We start from the raw sequence: 22,213 nt of genomic DNA, 5'->3' as shown, positions 1-22,213 counted from the left end.
TTTGGTGCGATGGTAAATGGGATTGTTTTTATAATCTCTCTTTCTGAAAGTTCACTATTGGTGTATAGAAATGCCTCAGATTTCTTGGGGTTAATTTTGTATCCTGCTACATTGCCAAATTCATGTATTAAGTCTAGTAGCTTTTTGATGGAGTCTCTAGGGTTTTGTATGTATAATATCATGTCATCTGCAAATAAGGACAGTTTTACTTCCTCTTTTCCAATTTGGATGCCTTTTATTTCTTCTTCTTGCCTAATTGCAATGGCTAATACTTCCAGTACTATGTTGAACAGGAGTGGTGAGAGTGGGCATCCCTGTCTTGTTCCTGTTCTTAGGGGAAATGGTGTTAGTTTTTGTCCATTGAGTATGATGTTGGCTGTGGGCCTGTCATATATGGCTTTTATTAAGTTGAGGTATGATCCTTCTACTCCCACCTTGCTGAGAGTTTTTATCAAAAATGGGTGTTGGATTTTGTCAAATGCTTTTTCTGCATCAATTGATATGACCATGTGGTTTTTTTCTTTCAATTTGTTTATGTGATGTATCACGTTTATTGATTTGCGGATATTGTACCATCCTTGCATCCCTGGAATAAATCCTACTTGGTCATGGTGTATGATCTTTCTGATGTACTGCTGGATCCGATTTGCTAAGATTTTGTTGAGGATTTTGGCATCTATGTTCATGAGGGATATTGGCCTGTAATTCTCTTTCATTGTGTTGTCTTTACCTGGTTTTGGTATTAGGGTGATGCTGGCTTCATAGAATGAGCTTGGAAGTGTTCCTTCCTCCTGAATTTTTTGTAGTAGTCTGAGGAGGATAGGTTTTAGTTCTTCCTTGAAAGTTTGGTAAAACTCCCCTGAGAAGCCATCTGGTCCTGGGCTTTTGTTTGCTGGGAGCTTTTTGATGACTGCTTCAATTTCTTCCATAGTTATTGGCCTATTGAGATTTTTAGATTCTTCCTGATTGAGTGCTGGAATGTTGTATTTTTCTAGGAATTTGTCCATTTCCTCCAGGTTGTCTAGTTTGTTGGAGTAGAGCTGTCCATAGTATTGTTTAACAATCATTTGTATTTCTGTGGGGTCTGTTGTTATTTCGCCTCTATCGTTTCTGATTTGGTTTATTTGGGTCCTCTCTCTTTGCTTCTTGGTGAGCCTGGCTAGAGGTTTGTCAATCTTGTTTATCCTTTCAAAGAACCAGCTCTTGGTTTCATTGATTTTCTGTATTGTTTTTTTGGTCTCTATGTCATTTATTTCTGCTCTAATCTTTATTATCTCCTTCCTTCTGCTCACTCTGGGGTTTTCTTGTTGCTCTCTTTCTAATTCTTTGAGCTGTAGATTTAGATGATTTACTACCATTTTTTCTTGTTTTTTGAGATAGGCCTGTAGAGCTATAAACTTCCCTCTCAGGACTGCTTTCATTGTGTCCCATAGGTTTTGGATTGTTGTGTTTTCATTGTCATTAGTGTCCAGGATGTTTTTAATTTCTTCTTTGATCTCATTGGTAACCCAATCAATATTTAATAACATGCTATTCAGCTTCCAAGTGTTTGAGTATTTTGGGTTGTTTTTATTGTAGTTTATTTCTAACATTATGCCATCGTGGTCTGAGAAGAAGCTTTTTATGATTTCAATCTTCTTGAATTTGGGGAGACTTTGCTTGTGACCCAATATGTGGTCTATTTTTGAATATGTCCCATGAGCACCTGAGAGGAATGTATATTCCATGGCTTTGGGGTGAAGTGTTCTGAAGATGTCAATTAAGTCCATCTGATCTAGTGAGTCATTTAGGATTGCTGTTTCTTTGCTGATTGTTTGTCTAGCGGGCTTATCCAGTGGTGTCAGTGGTGTATTAAAGTCCCCTACTATGATTGTATTGTTGTCGATCTCTCCTTTGATATCTTCCAGGAGTTTTTTTATGAATTTGGGTGCTCCTGCATTGGGTGCATATATGTTTACCAGGGTTATATCTTCTTGTTGTATTGATCCCTTTAGTATTATGAAGTGGCCTTCCTTATCTCTGGTTATGGCCTTCACTTTGAGATGTATTTTGTCCGATATAAGTATTGCTACCCCAGCTTTCTTTTCCTTTCCATTTGCGTGAAAGATATTTTTCCATCCCTTCACTTTCAGTCTGTGTGAGTCCCTTCTAATGAGGTGGGTCTCTTGTAGACAGCAGATGTATGGGTCATGTTTTTTTATCCATTCAGCCACTCGATGTCTTTTGGTTGGAGCATTTAGTCCGTTTACATTTAAAGTTATTATTGAAAGGTACTTGTTTGTAGCCATTTCTTTTTTTGTGTGTGTGGCTGTTTTCTTTCTGAGCTTGTTATTTCTTCTTTTTACACCAGTCCCTTTAGCATTTCTTGCATGGCTGGCTTGGTGGTGATAAACTCCCTTAGCCTTTTTTTGTCTGTGAAGCTTCTTATTTCCCCTTCAATTTTGAATGATAGCCTTGCTGGATAGAGTATTCTTGGATTCAGTCCTTTGCTTTGCATCACTTTGTAGATTTCTGTCCATTCTTTTCTGGCCTGATGTGTTTCTGTTGAGAAATCATTTGATAATCTAATGGGAGATCCCTTGTATGTAACTTTCCGTCTCTCTCTTGCAGCCTGTAAGATTCTCTCTTTGTCCTGAACATTTGCCATGGTAATTATGATGTGTCTTGGTGTGGGTCTTTTCGGATTCACCTTGTTTGGGACTCTCTGGGCTTGTGTGACTTTTTTCTTCCCCACCTCAGGGAAGTTTTCTGATATTATTTCTTCGAATAGGTTTTCTAATCCATGTTCCAATTCATGGTGGGTGTTATTAGTTTCAGCTGCTTACTCCATTTGCTCTGGGACAAGACCTGGGACGCATCTGCCTATATCGCCGCCATCTTGCTTCTCCAAGAATTCTTAAATTGTTTTATTCATTGTGACTATTTTTATACTTCCCAGTTAACTTTGCTTCAAACTGACCTCCTCATCACCAAGCTCTCCTCCAAGTTCTTCTCACAATCCATCTCAGATGCATAGTCAAGGTCATTATTACCATGCAAAAATTTCATCAAAAAATTTCTCTGCTCAAAAAACGTTTATCACTCCCCATTGTCTTCCTGATAAAGTTTAAATTTTCTCCTAAGATTAGACCTTCCATAATTTTGTGCCTCCCACATTTTCTTGTCTTATCCTCATCCCTGAACCAGTCTTATAACCTATTTTCCAATTATGCCTCCATTTCTCAAGTATGCCATGTCCATAATGTTTCTAGCTTTTCCTGATCTTATTTTTCATAGTTTAGTGAGCCTTTATGAAACCTTGCCTAATTAGCCAGATAAAATAAATATCTTTCCCTTCTGAATACCTTTAGAACTTTTCCAAGAAGCATGTATGGACCTATCTGGCTCAGTACTGTACTCACTGCAATATACCTGTAACCTCCATTTTAGATTTTAAACTAATGAGACACAGCCTTGTTTATGTTAAGGTTTTTTTTTGCAATGCGTTTTATAGCGCTTCATACTTGGATATATTCAATAAATGTTTATCTTACTGAATTAAAGTCTTATTGTTAGTTCCTTAAAATATGTATTTGATTTTCTATTGTTTTTATTCTGGTGATGCTATCCCAAGTTGAGACTCTAGTCACTGCTTACCTTCTTTTCTATCTTTATGGACTTTACCTTTCGACCCATCTTCTTTAAGTCTCCACTTGCATTATGTTATTCCCATTTCCCACCCCTAAGTGATCATCCCAGGTCACCTGAATCCTCATTCCCACCTTCCCCAACCCAAACTAACTTCCTGTTACCTCATAAATTGCACTAGGCATGTGGTACCATTTCCCCCTAAATTCTTTATGTGCTATGCTATTTGCACCTTCTTACCTTTGCTCATCCTGTATTTCACCTAGAATATTCAATTTCCACGGTGTGCAATGTCTAGCTCAAATTTTACTTTTTCTCTGAGGCAGTTCCTCATTACCATTTTTCTATGCATGGCTATTGTATTTAAAACCAGTATCTGAGGCGATTAATCAATGGTTTTCTCATTGCTATAAATTGATTAGTTTTCTTTCTTCAACTTGACTCTATGAGGCCAGATGCTATTATGCATATACATCTCTATCCCTGCCAGCCCTTTTAACACAGTTATTTACATAATGCTTCCTGATTCATTAAAAATAATCAGGAATAGGGGCTCCATCCCCTAATCAAATGGAACTATGTAATACAAATAATCTTCCAGGAAATTGCAGGTAATTAATGGCTTTTAGCATGGCCGCCATGCTCTGGGCTGGGATGCTCAACCCAAAGCCCAAGTAGACATGATAAGCAGCCTGCAGAGCCTAACTCAATGAGGTGGTTTATTGTGTCAAACTCACCTGTTGATCCCATCAACCCTAATTATAATAAGCTCATTCTATTAGCTTCTTAAACCTATTTCAAGAAAGTGCATTGTACCCAGTGACCGTCATTGAGTAATAGAGTTATGCTCTTTTTACATTAGGCTCCATTCCAGCCAGTCCAGCAGAAAAACATTTTGCATTAATGTTTTCATAGAAGTGTACAGTTTTCACTTTTTAAAACTTTGTCTCTTTGGTGAATTGTTTTGGGCTGCAAAAACCAAAAACAGGTGTGATATTTACCTGCTGATTTTTATGAGGAATGGGCAGAACAACATAAAAGAACATTTATTTCCAGCTGTTAGGGAAGAATCAAGAACCATGATTCTGATTCTGATTCTACAAAGCATATTAGCTGGAGGTAATAGAAAAGGAAAGGTGTCAGAATGTTGTAATTGCTGCTTTTATGCTGTTATGTAGAACATTGTGCCTTGGGACTATTTAAAAAGTGTGGGAGATCCATGATGATGGCAGAGTAGGTGGAAGCTACACTCATTGCTCCCGGGACCAAACTGGTATTACAACTACAATAAAAAGCAATCAACCTGAATAACCAACTGAAGAGTAGCTGAAAGAGAAGTCTTATAACTAAGGAATTACAGGAGAAGCTACATTGAGACTGGTAGGAAGGGCTAAAATGTGGAATGTGCTGGCCTTTCTCCCACAAAACTTGGCTGAGATTCTGGAGGGATATGTCAGCTGCAAAGTTTCCCCCTGAGAAGCATAGGGTCTCAAACCCAAGCTGGGCTCCCAGGTCTAGTGCACCAGGTAACATTTGGCTGTGAAAATCAGCAAGAATTCTGTCCATCAGGGGGAGGCAAGAGTCTTCTAGGGACACAGGCACTCTCTTAAAGGGCCAAAACACAAAATCTCATTGGCAGCCACTTACCCTGGGTTCGGGCAGAGAGAGGGCAGAGTGGACTAGAGTTGCATGAGGAAAGACTAGGGTTTGTGGCTCTGGGGAGAGAGCTGAAGGGAGAGCTTTCAGGACCCCTGTGTTAAGCCCCTCTCCCACACTGTAAACACCATCTTTCTTGTGTAGATCACTCTCCTCTTTACAGCATCAGCCTGGGGGAATGCAATGGCCCAACTTCTGGACTCCCTGCGACCCACCCTGTGAAGCTTCTGCCTGCTGAGGAGTCCGCTGCCTGGATGGAGGGGAGAGGGCTTGGCAGATCAGGGGTCTCTCTGAATGAATTGTATGGCTTTGGAGTGGGAGGCCATTCACCCAACTTCACTGTGAAACTGACTGGTGCCTCACACTCATGGGAGATCTCCTCGGCCAGTGATGGCGAACCTTTTGAGCTCGGCATGTCAGCATTTTGAAAAACCCTAACTTAACCCTGGTGCCATGTCAAATATAGAAATTTTTTGATATTTGCAACCATAGTAAAACAAAGACTTATACTTTTGATATTTATTTTATATATTTAAATGCCATTTAACAAAGAAAAATCCACCAAAAGAATGAGTTCGAGTGTCAGAGGTCACGGGTCATAGGTTCACCATCACTGTCCTAGGCCCACTCTCTGAATTCCAGGTGGTTTCACCCTCTCAACACTTGATGGCTCTACCCTGCCCAGGTCTGGGCAGAATCCAGGACACACTGGGTCGTATGGCTCTGGGGTGGGGCCACTCCTCCAACCATCTCCTAAACCAGATGGGCACCTCCACCTCTCCCGACTTCCAGTGGTCCTGCCCTGCTGAGATTGGGCTGCTGTCAGAATCTGGGAAGACTAAGTTGTGTGGCTCTAGGACAGGACGTTTTCCCCTCACACGCTCAAGCAGGGCAGAGCCTTCCTTCCAATGGCTAAATGTTGGTCTTTTGGGGCCTGATAAACTCTAATGGCCTCACCCTGACAGCTACCTGAGACCCTCCCAGCCCCACCACAAAGGTGTGAAAGCACCCCACAGGTGGCAGCTAGATGTGGTATATGCTGGGGCATTTAGACCCTGCACTGGCACCAGGATTGAACCTACATAGACCAGATGAACACCTCTTGCCCCTCTCTGGTGACTCAGTGAGAACTTTCCTCATGCAACTCCACTACTGCCAGAGGCTCTTTCAGTGACTGAGGTGAGTTGGCAGCCCACAGGCAAAGAAGGCGAAGGAGATCCTAGGGGCCATGGGAGCATTGCTGACAAGCCCAGGGCACAGCGCTAAAAAAGCCACCCTTTCTGTGCAGCTTGATTCTTCCTACACACACCCAGGCCTGGCAGAGGAAGTCACAAACCAAGGATCATTCTGTAGCTCCAAACAGGTAGCCCAGGGCATGTCACAGGAAGCGTCTGATATTCACCTGCACCAGAGTCCCGCCCAGGAGGCCCCAGGACCTACTCACCCAGTGGCCAGCTTTAGACAATATATCAGAGCATGACCCAATTTGCTTCACAGGTGGCATATCCAAAGGGAGATCTTCTCAGGCACCAGACTATGCTGAGGCGAATTGTGTTCTGTGTGGTCAGCATCTGCACAGCTCCTCGTACACTGTGGTCATGTTCAATCCTCAGGGTAAGCCAGCCTAATGCTCAAACTCACACACAGATGGGCTAAAAGCAATCAAGACTCAAGTACAACAGGAGGGCCCACCCTAGGCCACAGAAAGGACTTTCCTGGAGCACCCAACACCGGTTATCAAGGAGACTGTACCACAAGGTCCCCCAGAACATGTACTACATAAGGTTACCCTGTGACTGGGAGTAATAGCAGATCTACCCAATACATAGAAAGAAATACCAAGTGGCAGCCAAAATGTGGAGACAAAGAAACATGCCCCAAATGAAAGAACAGGAGAAATATTTAGAAAAAGAGCTGAATGATCACACAACTGCACAACTACAGTCTGTGGTGTGAAGGGAGAATATGGCAGCTTTGATCTCATGTGTATTACTGAGAGAGGTGCCCTCAAGTGACAAAGCTGAATCAACATATAAGTTACAGATGAAAAGCTAAAGGAAGAGAAGCAGAATACCTCTGCAATGAGAGGAATAGGTAACTGCATAGGACCTTTGTGGGAACTGACAAAGACTGATATGGCTGGATGCAGGAAAGAAAGGAAAATGTGGTGGTCCATGAGCAGAAGTAGGCAGGGACCAGAGCACACGTGGCCACAATAAAAGGACTGGGCTTCATCCTAAGAGGAGTGGGAAGCAGAAAATGACAAGGGCAAATCTTGCTAATAAAGACTATTATGGTTTCTTAGGATATATTGCCAGACGTGGATTCACTGGATCAAATGGGAGTTCCATTTTTAATATTTTGAAGAAACTCCATACCATTTGTCACAGTGGCTGCACCAGTCTGCATTCTTACCAACAGTGTACAAGAATTCTCTTTTCTCCACATTCTTCTCAACATTTGTCATTTGAGGAGTTATTGATGATAGTCATTCTGACAAGTGTGAGGTGATATCTGACTGTGGTATTAATTGGTGTTTCTCTGATGATTAGTGACACTGAGCATCTTTTCATGTGTCTATTGGCCACCTCTATGTCCTCTTTGGAGAAGTGTTTATTCAGGTCATTTACCTGTATCTTAAATGGATTGTTTGTTTTATTGGTGTTGAGTTCTGTATTAATTTTGGATGCTAACTCCTTATCAGATGTATCATGGGCATATGTTCTCCCATACAGTGGGTTGTCTTTTCATTTTGTTGATGGTTACCTTTCCTGTGCAAAAACTTTTTACTTTAATTAAGTCCCATTAGTTTATTTTATCTTTTGTTCCCCTTGCCTAAGGAGACATATCAGAAAAACATATTGCTATGAGAAATATCCAAGATCTTACTGCCTACATTTTCTTCTAGGATGTTTGTGGCTTACAGTTTATCATTTAAGTCATTTATTCATTTTTAGTTTATTCTTGTGTATGGTGTGAGAAGGCAGTCTAGTTTCATTGTTTTTGCAGTTTTCTGTCCAAATTATTCAATTTATTGAATAGACTGTATTTACACCACTATATGTCCTTGCCTCCTTTGTCAAATATTAACTCATCATAAAGATGTGGGTTTATTTCCGGGCTCTCTATTTTGATTCATGGACTTATATGTCTGTTTTATGCAAGTGCCATGCTGTGTGATTACTATGGCCTTGTAGTATAGTTTGACATCACGTAGTATGATACCTCTTTCCAAAGTTGCTATGAGTATTTGGTATCTTTGTAGTTTCATATACATTTCTGGAATATTTGTTCCAGTTCTGTGAAGTACACCATTGGTATCGTCATAGGAATTGTGTTGAATCTATAAATTGCTTTGGGTAGTATGGACATTTTAATGATAATAATTCTTCCAATCCATGAACACAGTATATGCTTCCATTTATACGTATCCTTCTTCAATTTCTTTCTTCAGTGTCTTATAATTTTTGAAGTATAGGTGCTTTCATGCTTTTTAAAATTTATTTCAGGGTAATTTATTTATTTTATTTTGATTCCATTCTAAATGGAATTATTTTCTTCTTTTCCCTTTCTGATAGTTAATTATTGGTGTATATAAATGCAACTGATTTTTGGATATTTATTATGGATCCTGCTACTTTACTAAATACAGTTATCAGTACTAGCAGTTTTTGGTAGAATCTTTAGGGTTCTCTATATACAGTATACAGTTTCATGCCATTTTCTCTATAAACAGTCTACATGTTGATATCACATATATGTGGTCTAACTGATGGGATCCTGGATGGAGACAGTTTTTCCACCCATCTCACGTGAGAGGACCCCTGAGGTCGTTATCTGAGACCCCTGCACCCACTTTAGCAGCTGCTCAGCTCCCTTCACCCATGTGGGCCAGGATGGGTGAAGCCCATCCCCTTTCTATGGACATTAGTGTTTTATCCCTTTCCCAGGTATTTCATCAGGGCCCTGATGGGTAGTCTCCAAAATTCATCTTTGAACAATTGTCAAGGGACATTCCTGAAGCACACAGCACTACCAGGTGAGGTGTGCACCTGTGGAGCTGTGGCAGGGCCTGCACACTGTTTTCCCAGAGGAGGGCCTTTCCCCTCTCCCCAGGGGGTCTGCTGGGGCCTCTGCTGCCTCACTTTGTCCCCAGGGCTGGTTGCCATCAGACCAGAAGCCTGCAAGTCTGATGGTGACAATACTCTCCCCCGAGTGCTGATACTGTGTGTGTCCCCATAGGGTTAGTCAGGCAACTCTGAGATATCCTGGATTGTGCACTGCCTCTGGTTGGAAGTATATGTGTTTGCCCTTGGTCCCGGTAGAAAACACGGACTTTTCCAAGTTTTCTCCACCACAGGGATGTGAAAACTTTCTCTTGGGTTGTGAGAAATGCTTTCCAGCTGGTGGTTTCTTTTCAGATTACTGCATTTTTCCCCCTTTTTGTTTTGGCACTGGAAGAGCCAGCCACTGCCTGACTGGCTTCTGGCCCCAGGGTCACATTTAGCACAGAGGTCTCACCCATGGATCATAGATCATGCACACACTTACTAAAAGTGCTTCTTCCTTTTTTTTCTTTTTTTACCTTTGATCAATAGCTGGGATTTCCTTTTCAAATAACACAAATGCTATTTCAGATAAAAAACAAGATGTGAACAAACACAAAACAGCACATATTGTAAGAATTCCATTTGTATAAAATGTCTGGAATAGGAAAAGGGACACGGAGAGAAAGCAGATCAGGGGTGTCCAGGGGCACCAGGAGTGGGGGAGAGTGATTATTGTTGGAGCAGGGTTTCCTTTTGCGGTCATGGAACATCCTGCAACCAGACTGTGCTGATACTGACACAGCATCATGAATGCACTTCATGCTCAGGAATGGCACCATATAAAACAGGAACAATAACTTTATTATTTAGTAAAAGGGATTATACAAAGGAATGATGAAGGCCAAAAACAGAAAAAAGAAAATAATAAAAGCAAAACTCACCCCAAACCCAAAAAGTACTAAAAAGATCAAAAAAGAAAGTATTCCATGGAGAACATAAAAACAAGATAAGAACAGAAAATAAAATGGAAATATCAAGAAGTGAGGGGGAAACCAGTTTTTCCCTTGGGACAGGTTGAGCAGTTTCAACAAGCAGCCCATGAATTGGCTCCTCCACAGACAGCTCCTCCTCTGAGGAAGGAACCAGCATGGGTCCAGGTGAGGGTTCTTCTTCCAGGGCTGGTGGGGCTTCAGTTCTGTCGGGGGCCAGCCCCGGCCCCACAGCTGAAGCTGGAGAGGCTTCTGGAGGTGGCACAGGCTCTGGAGGTGCACATGCCTCCAGCTCTGCCTCCAGCTCCTCAGGATGGACTGTAGTTGTTACAGGAGGAGCCGCATCTGCCCCCTGGGCTGGTGCTGGAGTTGTGAGAGGAGAAAAGGTCACCCACGTGCCAGTATTCCCTTGTGCCCTCCAAACACAGAACACAGGGAGGGGACTCAGTGCTGGGGCAGCTGGCCTTGGTACATAGCATGTTCCTTCCCATGCACACCCAGGCCCAGTAGAGGCAGCCACAAATGGTGGATCACTTTGTAGCTTCAAACAGGTGGCCTATGGCCAGTCACAGGCAGCATCGGATACTGACTTACACTAGTCTCTCCCAAGAGGCCCCAGAAACAACACACATAGTGGTCAGCTTCAAACAACATCAGAACAGGTTCCAATTACCTTCAGAAGCAGGATAGCCAAAGGGAGATCTTGGAAGGTACCAGACCTGCTGAGTTGAATTCCATTCTGTGTGGTCAGGACCTGCACAGCAGGTCGTACATTGTGGTCAAGGCTGCTACTCAGAGTAAGCCACCCAGAGGATTGACCCCACACACAAATGGGCCAATAGCAATCAAGACTCAAGAACAACAGAAGGGCTCACACTTAAATACAACAGAATGTTGCACAAGGGACATTCCTGAAGCACACAGCTTAGGTGATCAAGGAGACTGTGCCACCGGATCTCATGTACAATATAGCCCAATCTACAAAGATTGGGAGACATAGCAGACTTACTTAATACATAGAAACAAACACAAGGGGCAACCGAAATGTGGAGACAAACAAACATACCACAAATGAAAGAACAGGAGAAATTTCTAGAAAAAGAGCTAAATGAAATAGACACAAGCAATTTACCAGATAAAGAGTTCAAAACCTGATGATAAAGAGGCTCAGGGAACTTACTGAGAACTACAACAGCATGAAAACGGACATAGAAACCATAATAAAGAACCAATCATAGCCCAACTGGGTGGTGTGGCTCAGTGGTTGAGCATTAACCTATGAACCAGGCAATCACAGTTTGATTCCAGGATCGCAGGCTCAATCCCCATAAGGGCCTGCAGGAGGCAGCCAATCAGTGATTCTTTCTCATCATTGGTGTTTCTATCTCTCTTTCTCTCCCTTCCTCTCTCTGAAATCAATGAAAACATTTTCAAAAAGTTAAAGAGAATACTTTCAAAGGAAAACAAACTAAAAGCGATGGAATTCGTTACCAGTCAACCCACCTTTCAAGAAATGTTAAAAGATCTTTAGAGAGAAGGAAAATACGGGTATGTATATATTTACTCATGTCCAACAGAACTGAATGACAGAAATGATGCAAGAGACAGGATAATAATTTAGAAATGTTTTGTTATTATTAGGTACTTATGCTGCTCATAATGTGGTATACTATTATTTGAAAGTGTGGTTGGATAGCTTGCAAATATATATTGCAAACTCTAGAGTAGTCAGTAAAAAAACAAATAAAAAGTAAACATAAATAGAAATTGATTCTAAAATGTCCCTGATACTGGTAATAGTAAATAATCCCTTTAGAAAAGACAATAAAGATCATAAAGGAAATGTTGGTAGTAATGAGTGAACAGATGAAGCATCTTAAATTAATTATAAAATAGAGCCAAATGGAAAGTGCATAAACATAAAATACAAGTTTTTAAATGAACTATTTACTGAATGAGTTTAGCAGTCAATGGAACATAGAAGAAGAAAAGAGAGATTTTAGAGGCTGACCAAAATACATTATTTGGACTGAAGAACAGAAAGAAAAAATAATAATATGACTTTGGTGACCTATGGGAAATATCAATGATCAAATATAATTGAAGTTGCAAAACTTGGAAAGTAAATGGTGGGAAAGAATTAGAAGAAATAATTGCTAATGTTTTTCTCAAAATTTATTATAAAATAATGAATTTAAGTATCCACACAACTCTGAGAATACCAATCTAGATATAGTCAAAGAAAATAATATGTAGGTGTTTAATAGTCAAACTCTTGAAAAAATATAAAGAGAATATTATGAAATCTTCTACAGATTAAAAGACATGCAGTTTTAAGTGGTGGCTTATACCTAATAAATTACATAGAGACCAGAGAACAATGGAGCAACATCTTTAAAGTGTTTGGGTAGGAAGAAGACTGTCAATCAAGACATCTGTATTCAATGAATACATCTGTCAAAAAGCAGAAGCAAAATAAGACATTTTTGGATTAATGAAATGTTTGAAAATTAATTGGTAACATATCCACTATCTAAGAATGGTCCAGCTCAGGAAAAATTACACCAAAATGAAATTTGGATTTTCAGGGAGAAATGATGATATCAGAAATGGTAACTATCCCTATTACATGCCTATTACCTATAATAAAAAAAGTGTAATATGCTAATTAAACAGAACAGCCAAACGACCTTCTGTACATCATTCCAGATGTCCTTTTGGATGAAGCCACCATGGTGGGGGCCGAGGCAGAGGCAGTTAGTATAAAGAGAATATTATGAAATCTTCTACAGATTAAAAGACATGCAGTTTTAAGTGGTGGCTTATACCTAATAAATTACATAGAGACCAGAGAACAATGGAGCAACATCTTTAAAGTGTTTGGGTAGGAAGAAGACTGTCAATCAAGACATCTGTATTCAATGAATACATCTGTCAAAAAGCAGAAGCAAAATAAGACATTTTTGGATTAATGAAATGTTTGAAAATTAATTGGTAACATATCCACTATCTAAGAATGGTCCAGCTCAGGAAAAATTACACCAAAATGAAATTTGGATTTTCAGGGAGAAATGATGATATCAGAAATGGTAACTATCCCTATTACATGCCTATTACCTATAATAAAAAAAGTGTAATATGCTAATTAAACAGAACAGCCAAACGACCTTCTGTACATCATTCCAGATGTCCTTTTGGATGAAGCCACCATGGTGGGGGCCGAGGCAGAGGCAGTTAGGGGCGATCAGGCAGGCAGGTGAGTAGTTAGGGGTGATGAGGTGGGCAGGCAGGTGAGTAATTAGGGGTGATGAGGCAGGCAGGCAAGCCAGGGTTAGGAGCCAACAGTCCTGGATTGCAAGAGGGTGCAGGCAGGACTGAGGGACCTTCCCCCCAGTGAATTTCGTGCACCTGTCCTCTAGTTCACATATAAAATTCACATATCATATGCAATAATATTGATCAACCAGAAGGACATTAAGCAAAGTAAGCCAAACAGAGAAGGACAAATATTGTATGAGCTCACATATACGTGAAATATAAAAAAAAACAGGTCAAACTTATAAGAACAGAGAGTAGAATGGTGGTTGCCAGTGACTGGGGGTGAGGAAATGGGCAGATGTTGGTCAAAGGGTACAAACTTTCATTTAGAAGATAAGTTCTGGGGTTCAAATGTATGGCATGGTAACTTTAGTTACTAATACTTTTTATATACTTGAAATTTGTTGAGTTAAAGATTTTATATATTCTCACCACACACATACACACACACACACACACACAGAGATAACTACATGAGATGGTGGATATACTAAATTGATTGTGATAACCATTTTACCAAGTATATGTATAGCAAATCATCATGTTGTACACTAAGTCTATACAATTTTATTCTATTAATTATGGATCAATAAAGCTAGAAAAATAAAAACCCAAAGCAAGAACAGTATGTGGGGAAATAGAAAATACTACCTTTGCTCCAACTAATTTCTTTAATAGATAACTAAATATTTAAGAATATATCATTGTGTTATGGAATTTAAATTTTTTGCAGAAGGAAAAATATATGGCAACAATGGGGGAAGAATGGGGTGGTAAATAAAATGTACTTTTGATTAGTAAGGTTCTATATGACTCAGATTTTTTTATTTTTATTGAGCTTAATGGATTTACACTGGTTACAAGATTATGCAGATTTCAGGTGTACAGTTCTATAATACATCATCTGTATATTGTATTTGTGTTCACCACCACAAGTCAAGTTTTATTCTGTCAGCATTTATCTCCCCTTTTCCCTGCTCCTCCTCAACCCACCCTACCAGCTCCAGGCAATCACCACACTGTTGTCCTTGTCCATCACTTTCTTCTCTTTTTTTTCCTTTTTTGATCAATCCCTTCTCCCCCTCCACCCAACCTTTCAAACCTCCCCACACCCCATTCAGCTATCAGCCTGCTCTCTATCTAAGTCTGTTTCTGTTTTGCTTGTTAATTCATTTTGTTTATTAGATTCCACATATGAGTGAAATCATATGGTGCTTCTCTTTCTCTGACTGGCTTATTTCACTTAGCATATTTTTCATAAAAGCTATTTGACTTTACTATTTGTTATCTGCTTAGTTTATAATTAAATGTGCTTAATACAGAAGGCCAGGCAGCATATGAAAACATGCTCAAAGTCACTAATCATCCAAGAGATGCAAATCAAAACACCTGTCAGAATGGCTGTCATCAACAAATCGACAAAGGACAAGTACTGGAGAGGATGTGGACCTCCCCCCCAAATAGCTCCCAGCAAGACCCGGAACCCCTGACCCACAATGCCTTGTGATTTTATCCGGTATAATCTGTAACCTACACTACTCTATCGAGGAATCTGAGCTTTTGACCCTTAGCTTCCTCTTCTCTTGTATGGTGCCACTCATAATAAAAGAGTCAATATTCCACTCATCTGCTGATGGGCATTTAGGCTGTTTCCAAATATTAGCTATTTGGATTAGAAAACTATGATACACCTACACAATGGAATACTATGCTGCTAATAAAAAAAAGAAGGAATTCTTACCATTTGCAACAACATGGATGGAACTGGAGAGCATTATGCTAAGTGAAATAAGTCAGTCAGGGAAAGAAAAATGCCACATGATCTCACTCATTTATGGATAATAAAGAACATTATAAACTGATAAACAAAAATAGATACAGAGGCAGAGAAGCATTGAACAGACTGTCAAACTGCAGTGGGAAAGCTGGGGAGGGGTGTAGGGGGGGAGGTAAGAGATCAACTGAAGGACTTGTATGCATGTATATAAGGATAACCAATGGACACAGACACTGGAGTGGGGGTGAGGGCATGTGCCGGTGGATAGGGGAGGCCAGGGGAGGTCAATGGAGGAAAAGGGAGACATATGTACTACTATTTGTAATACTTTAAACAATAAAATAAAAGAATAATGCATATTATTTACTTTTTATATGCTAAATGTCATCTGTTGAGAGGGAAAGTTAAAATCTTTCTAATGAGGTATTTTTGGATTTCTTATACTTTTATCATCATTTCCTCATGTGTTTGAGAATAGTATTTTATGTTCATAAAAAGTTTTCTTTTCATATAATTCTGTTGAATTGGCAATTTTATCATTACATAGTGAATTTCTTGTTTCCTAATAATCTGTATTGCCTCAAAATTCTTTTATCTTATGTATTATATTTTTATTGGAAAATATTATTTTGTGCTCATCCTAGAAAATAAAATTTGTTTATCACAGAGGCTACTGTGCTTTTTCTGGGAAAGAATATTAAACATCTTTATAAAAACAATGTAATATATATATTCCATAATAATTTAGTTTTTAGATATTTTTCACTGTTTTAATGACTACTATTCTCATTTGGGATAGTCTTATTCCTGGATGCATTTGTCCCAATGCACATAGATTTACATAATATTTTATTTTTATTTATTTGTTTTCTTAAATATGTTTTTATTGATTTTTAGAGAGAGAGGAATGGGGATGGAGAGAGATAGAAACATCCATAAGAAATAAACATCAATTGGATTGCCTCCCTCTCACCCCCTAATGGGGATCAAGTTTACAACCCAGGCAGGTACCCTGACCCAAAATTGAACTGGTGACCTCTTGGTGCTTGGGTCCACCCTCAATCACTGAGCTTCACTAGCTGAGCCACATAATATTTTAAATGAATATTATGTTTTGTTTCTGTTTATGAAGATTTGGTTCATTGCTATTTTTAAATATATAAGTTAAGGGAGTTTTTTTTTCTTTCTCATATTAGAGATACTATGTTACTCTGAATGTAAAATAAAACATGCAGATCATAGTTAATTATGTTTTGTAATATGCATAACATCTTATTAATAAACGTTAAATGAGCCCTGCTGGTGTGGCTCAGTGTTTGGGCATCACCCCTTGTATCAAAAAGGTTGTTAGATGGATTCCTGGTCAAAGCACATACACCAGGTTGCAGGCTTCATCCTTGTTAGCAGGTGTGCAGGAGGCAACTTACCAATCTTCTGCTGTCACATCCATGTTTCTCTCTCTCTCTCTCTCTCTCTCTCTCTCTCTCTCTCTCTCTTTCCCTCTCTCTCTCCCCCCTTTTCCAATCTCTCTCTAAAACTTTTCAAAATAAATAAGTAAATAATGAACATTAGATAAAACTTTTGAGTTATGAAGTTCTTTTATGGCATGTACTCCTTTTAAGAAAATAAAAATTGCCCGACTGCATCACTCAGTGGTTGACAATCAACCTATGAACCAGAGGTCATAGTTCAATTCCAAGTCAGGGCATATGCCTGGGTTGTGGACTGGATCCCCAGTGGGGGGCGTGCAGAAGGCAGCCAATCAATGATTCTCTCTCATCATTGATGTTTCTATCTCTCTCTCCCTTCCTCTCTAAAATCAATAAAAATATATTTTAAAAAATAAAATAATTATTAAGAATAAATTACATTTCCATAAAATCATAATTAAAATTACCAAATTCTCTAATTAATGTGGGCATAAACATTTTATTGCTTTCCCAGTGTTGTCTGAGACCACTTGAGTTAGGCACCTCTTTTAGTGTGCGAACCTCTATTCAGAACATGGTCAATAAGAAATAGAGTGAAATTCATTTTAAAACAGAATTATTCACATATTTCAAGAAAATGTAATCCATGTGACTTTTATTTTATCATATTTTACTTTGAAAATGCCAAATCACCTGGTTTGCTTGTGAGACTGCTGAGAACCAGTCATATATACGAATCATAATTTGAGAAGCCTTTTGAGTGTTTACGAAACGCATTGGCAAGAAGCTAATAGATTCCTGAAATGGAGCACAGTCTGAGTATTATAAAGAAGTAATAGAATATGCCAAATTAAAGTTAAAGTCCTATCACTTTCTTTTCCCTAAAGGCAGCAATGCTCAATTTAGTTTATTTTCTTCAGAAAATAAAACAAGATGCATATCTTCCCTTCAAACATCTGATTTAAGGACAGGTATTTTTTTTTCAAAGCAGATTTTTAGCTACAGTCACTTCTGAATATTATGTTGATTTTATCTTATTTCTGTTGGCCTGGCCTGCAGGGATCAGGCTGAAACTGGGTCTTTAACATTCCCTTGAGGGGTCCGGATTGGGAGAGGGCACAGGCCAGGCCGAGGAACTCCACTGGTACATGAATCCATGCACCAAGCCTCTAGTATGCATATAAATTATTTGGTTAATCTCTCCCCACCCCACCACCCCACCTTTTAATGGGAACCTATTAGGATAGATAAACTATCTCTTGATTTCAAGATTGTCCCTACTCTTTGATCTTCATGATAAAATTATGAAGGTACATACAAATCTTAACATTTTTTTAATCTATTTAAAATATTATCTCCTCTAGCCCTTGCTGGATAGCTATTTGTTAGAGCATTGTCCCCATACACCAAAGTTGTGGGTTCAATCTCTGTCAGGGCACCTATAAGAATCAACCAATGAATACATAAATAAGTGGATCAACTAATCATTTAATTGCAGAATGATAAATATGTGCATAAATAATTTTGACATTAATGTGGATATCACCATAGTGCATCCCATCCAACTTAAGATAGTGAGAGTTTTATTTTCTAGAATACAGTTATCCCTTTGAATTACTAGGAAACATGCCTCTATTTGAGAAGGAAAGTGACACAAAATACAGGACACAATGGATATGTCCACCTGGAGCAGTAAGGATTAGCCCATTCAAGTCTTGGGGCTTTGGATGAGTGAGCATAACTTCTGCTAGATCATGCACTAACAACAACTGGTGTGCTGCCACAGGAAAGATGGCAGCAGATAAAGAGATTACTGCTTTCACTGGTGATGTGAGCTTTTAGCTTGAAGGTGAGTCTTTTGTCTTGGCTTAGCTCCTACTTGGTTTCTAGGAGCAAGCAACAGGCAGAGCTGCTTAAGGCACTCTCCATGGTTTTCCCTACATGACTGCCCCCTTCCCCCAAATACCCTATGATCTCCCAAAGTCACAAACTCCTTCAGTCTAAAAACTAATTTTGTTTCACCTGTTTTTTGCCCCTCACAGCAATGCAGGCTTTGTTTTCTCTTTGCAATCATGTATTAGTTGGGATTTGCTAGGCATTAGTTGTGTAACAATGAAATGTAGTAGTTTATCACATAGGCTATGTCATGCTTGGGTTATATATGTCCATTGTGGGTCTGCTGAGGTTTTGCTCTGTGTCATTTTACTCTGTAGCAAGAAAAGATGAACAGTCTTTATATGAATCATATTGTCCTGACAGATGGAAAAAGAAAAAAAAAGGACCTTTGGTGGCTTTCGCTCTGGGTGTAATTATTTAAAGATGCTGGTCTCAAAGTGATCATATATATTCATTATCACTTTCAGTTCAATGCCCAGAATTTGATACAAGGTCAACAAACCTACAAGAAGAATAGGAAATACAAACCTATCTTATGCTTCAATGAAAGCAAACTTGAACATTTGTTAAGAAGCACATTAAAAACCATAGATCTGCTATTATGAGATTATGTCCTTAATAACATTCCTTACTTCTTGTCATTTTCAAAAGAGCCATGCTCTTCCTATCAGAAAAAACAAATTCTGTCTCATGTAAGCCAAAAGATTTGGAATTTTTGAAGGCTTCAAGAAATAGTTTTGAATAATAATAAAAAACAAGATAGATGATATTGACTGCTTTCTTAAAAATATTTTTTTTCTCTGCTACAAATGATCACTTTGTAATGTGGATGGATTGAATATGAGTGGGTGACATACACAAAAAGTGTGAGAAAAATAACTGAAATTAATATCTCAAGATATTTTCTCACTGCATATGCAAAGACAATGCTCTGAAAAAACTATATAACGAATTCATTGAACTAGAGAGAGTAGCTGTAAAAATGTGAGAAAAGAAGAAGAGGTGGAGATAGACCCATGGATACAGAGACTGACAACTATAAGAGGGGAATGATTTGGGGACTAGGTGAGAAGGGTGAAGGGATTCAGTAAGGAAAAAATAGAAAGACTTATGGACACAGACAGCAATATAGTGATTGTCAGAGGAATGGGGGTGAGGGTTGAAGGTAGAGAAGGGAAAGGGGAATAAATGGTTATGAAAGGAGACTTCACTTGGGGTGGTAAACACACAATACAATATACAGACAATGTAGTATAGAATTGCATAGCTAAAACCTTTATATTTTTACTAGAGGCCCGGTGCACAAAATTTGTGCATGGGGGTGGGGAGTTCCTTCAGCTGAGCATGCACCCTCTCCAATCGGGGACCCCCATGAATTTTTATATTAGAGGCCCAGTGCATGAAATTCGTGAATGGAGAGTGGGTGAGGGGGAAGAGTCCCTCAGCCCAGCCTGCACCTCTTGCAATCCGGGACCCCTCGGGGTATGTTCGACTGCGAGGTAGGGCCTAAACCGGCAGTCGGACATCCTTCTTGCAATCTGGGACCGCTGGCTCCTAACAGCTCACCTTCCTGCCTGCCTGATCCCCCTAAGAGCCTCTGCCTGACTTCCTGATTGCCCCTAACCCTTCTGCCTGCCTCTGCCTCTGGGCCTTTCTCCAGGCCTGATCTGCCGCCTCTGTGGCAGCTGCTGATCAACCCTTGCCTCTCTCTTTCTCTGGGCCTCACCAGCAGCCACAGCAGCTGCTGATCAGGCCCTGTCTCTCTCTACAGGCCTCACCAGCAGCAGTGTTGGCTGCTGATTAGGCCCTGTCTCTCTCTCCAGGCCTCTCTCTGGGCCTGATCTGTAGCCACCAAGGCAGCAGCGAGATTGTTAGGCCTCCGCCCGGCATGGGCCAGAGGCTAACAACTTCACAGCACCTGCCTCATCCTGCTCCACTGCCCCTTGCTGCCCCACCACCCCCAGCTGGCCCCCCCAGTCTGGTGACCGGTCGTCCATCTGGTCATTTAGGATGTGATGGTCCCTGGTCTTTTATAATGTAGATTAACCAATATCACCCCAATAAATTCTATAAAAATAAATCATAAAAACTTGGAAAAAATGAAAAAAGATGCCTCTTTGTGTAAACATATCAATAAAATAAAATCTTCGAACTAAACTCCAAAGCTTTCTAAGGCTAAGGGATGCCAGACAAATTAATGAGAAATGATCGAGGTTAACAACATGGCTAGAGGCACAAATGATGTTCCATAAGGCATCAAATAAAAAAACCTAGTGATGCTTACACAAGGGATCTGAAGATACTGCCAGTTACTCTTCCAAGTATCAAGTCTCATGCAGTTTTAATTAAGAGTAGTCTGTTTTTCAAGGCAGAAAGTTACTTGGAGCTGAAATTTGTATCAATTGGAAATCATAAAGCAAATTTGTTTTAATATTCATATCAGTACCCAGAGGTTTGAATGCATTCACTAGAATAAATAACCAACATTCAATTTGAAGTATTTTTTCTTCAGTTACTCATGTGGTTTCATATTCTACATTACATTTTTAATTAATCTGGAATTAATTTTGATGTAAGTATAAAGTATACATCTATTGTGTTATATTTTCTAAATTGGTATACAATAATTACAATCCACAACCATGAAATGAGTTACAGAAGTAAGATCCCTAGCAACTATGTGAGGGGGATCAGAGGTCACCACCAAAAGCCTGTCTTCTGGGAGGTATTGATTCTTTTAAGTTGGACATATTTTAGAAACAAAAGACTCAAGAAGAGCCTTTTGCTTCCCACTAACTGCTTAAAAGAATCAAATAGAAAAACCTGCTTAGGAATGAAACTGAATCCAAGGTCAGCCCCCTGCTGCAATGAAAGCCAATAGTCATGAGACAGGAGCTGGTGATTGGAAAGAGGTTTATTTGAATTGCCAGCAATTCAAGAAGATGGGGGACTCTTGTCCCAAAGCCCATCTTAGCATCTCAGTGCAGACTGGGGTTTGTATAGGAAGGGAGAGAGGAAGCAGAACAAAGAGATCGGGGGAGGGACTGTGGATGTGCAGGTAGCGTCCTTGCTGGTCCCCATATGGATCTTTAAAGTCAGCATACTGGAACTGGTTCGTGTTAGCCAAATCCTGCAGTTGAGTGATCTGCATCAACCGAAGTCATGGTCAAGGCCATTTTTTTTTGTTTTTTGTACAAACAGGAACTGAAACTGCTGATGCCTGCTTATAACTAAACTGTAAGTATGTGAGTTCTTTTTATCAGTTTTCCATTTTATGGTTAGTCAGAGTAGAATAAAGGTTTTGTTTCCTTACAATTCCCCACTGTCAATTCTTTCTTCACATGTATGGAACAATTGATGTCTTCTGAATCTTCTGGGGGGATAATAAACTTAAGCTTTTTGTAAAGCAAAATCTCATGAGTTAAAAGCAGATATATTTCTTAGAGGTGTGCCTGTTAGGCAGATACAGTT

At 39.6% G+C, this 22,213-nt stretch overlaps 1 long non-coding RNA gene across 1 annotated transcript; it reads right to left on the bottom strand.

The window, feature by feature from the left end:
• Nucleotides 1-409: 409 nt before the first annotated feature.
• Nucleotides 410-21,948, bottom strand: LOC106726534. Its single transcript, XR_001362604.1, has 4 exons — nucleotides 21,938-21,948; nucleotides 15,027-15,088; nucleotides 4,361-4,364; nucleotides 410-421 (listed from the first exon to the last, which is right to left on the bottom strand). It is a non-coding gene; the product is annotated as an uncharacterized LOC106726534 (long non-coding RNA).
• Between the last annotated feature and the right edge of the window lie 265 nt (nucleotides 21,949-22,213).

Source organism: Myotis brandtii, unplaced genomic scaffold (genome assembly GCF_000412655.1).
Source record: "Myotis brandtii unplaced genomic scaffold, ASM41265v1 scaffold279, whole genome shotgun sequence".
NCBI lineage: Eukaryota > Metazoa > Chordata > Mammalia > Chiroptera > Vespertilionidae > Myotis > Myotis brandtii.
This window is presented reverse-complemented; position numbering and strand designations above follow the sequence as displayed.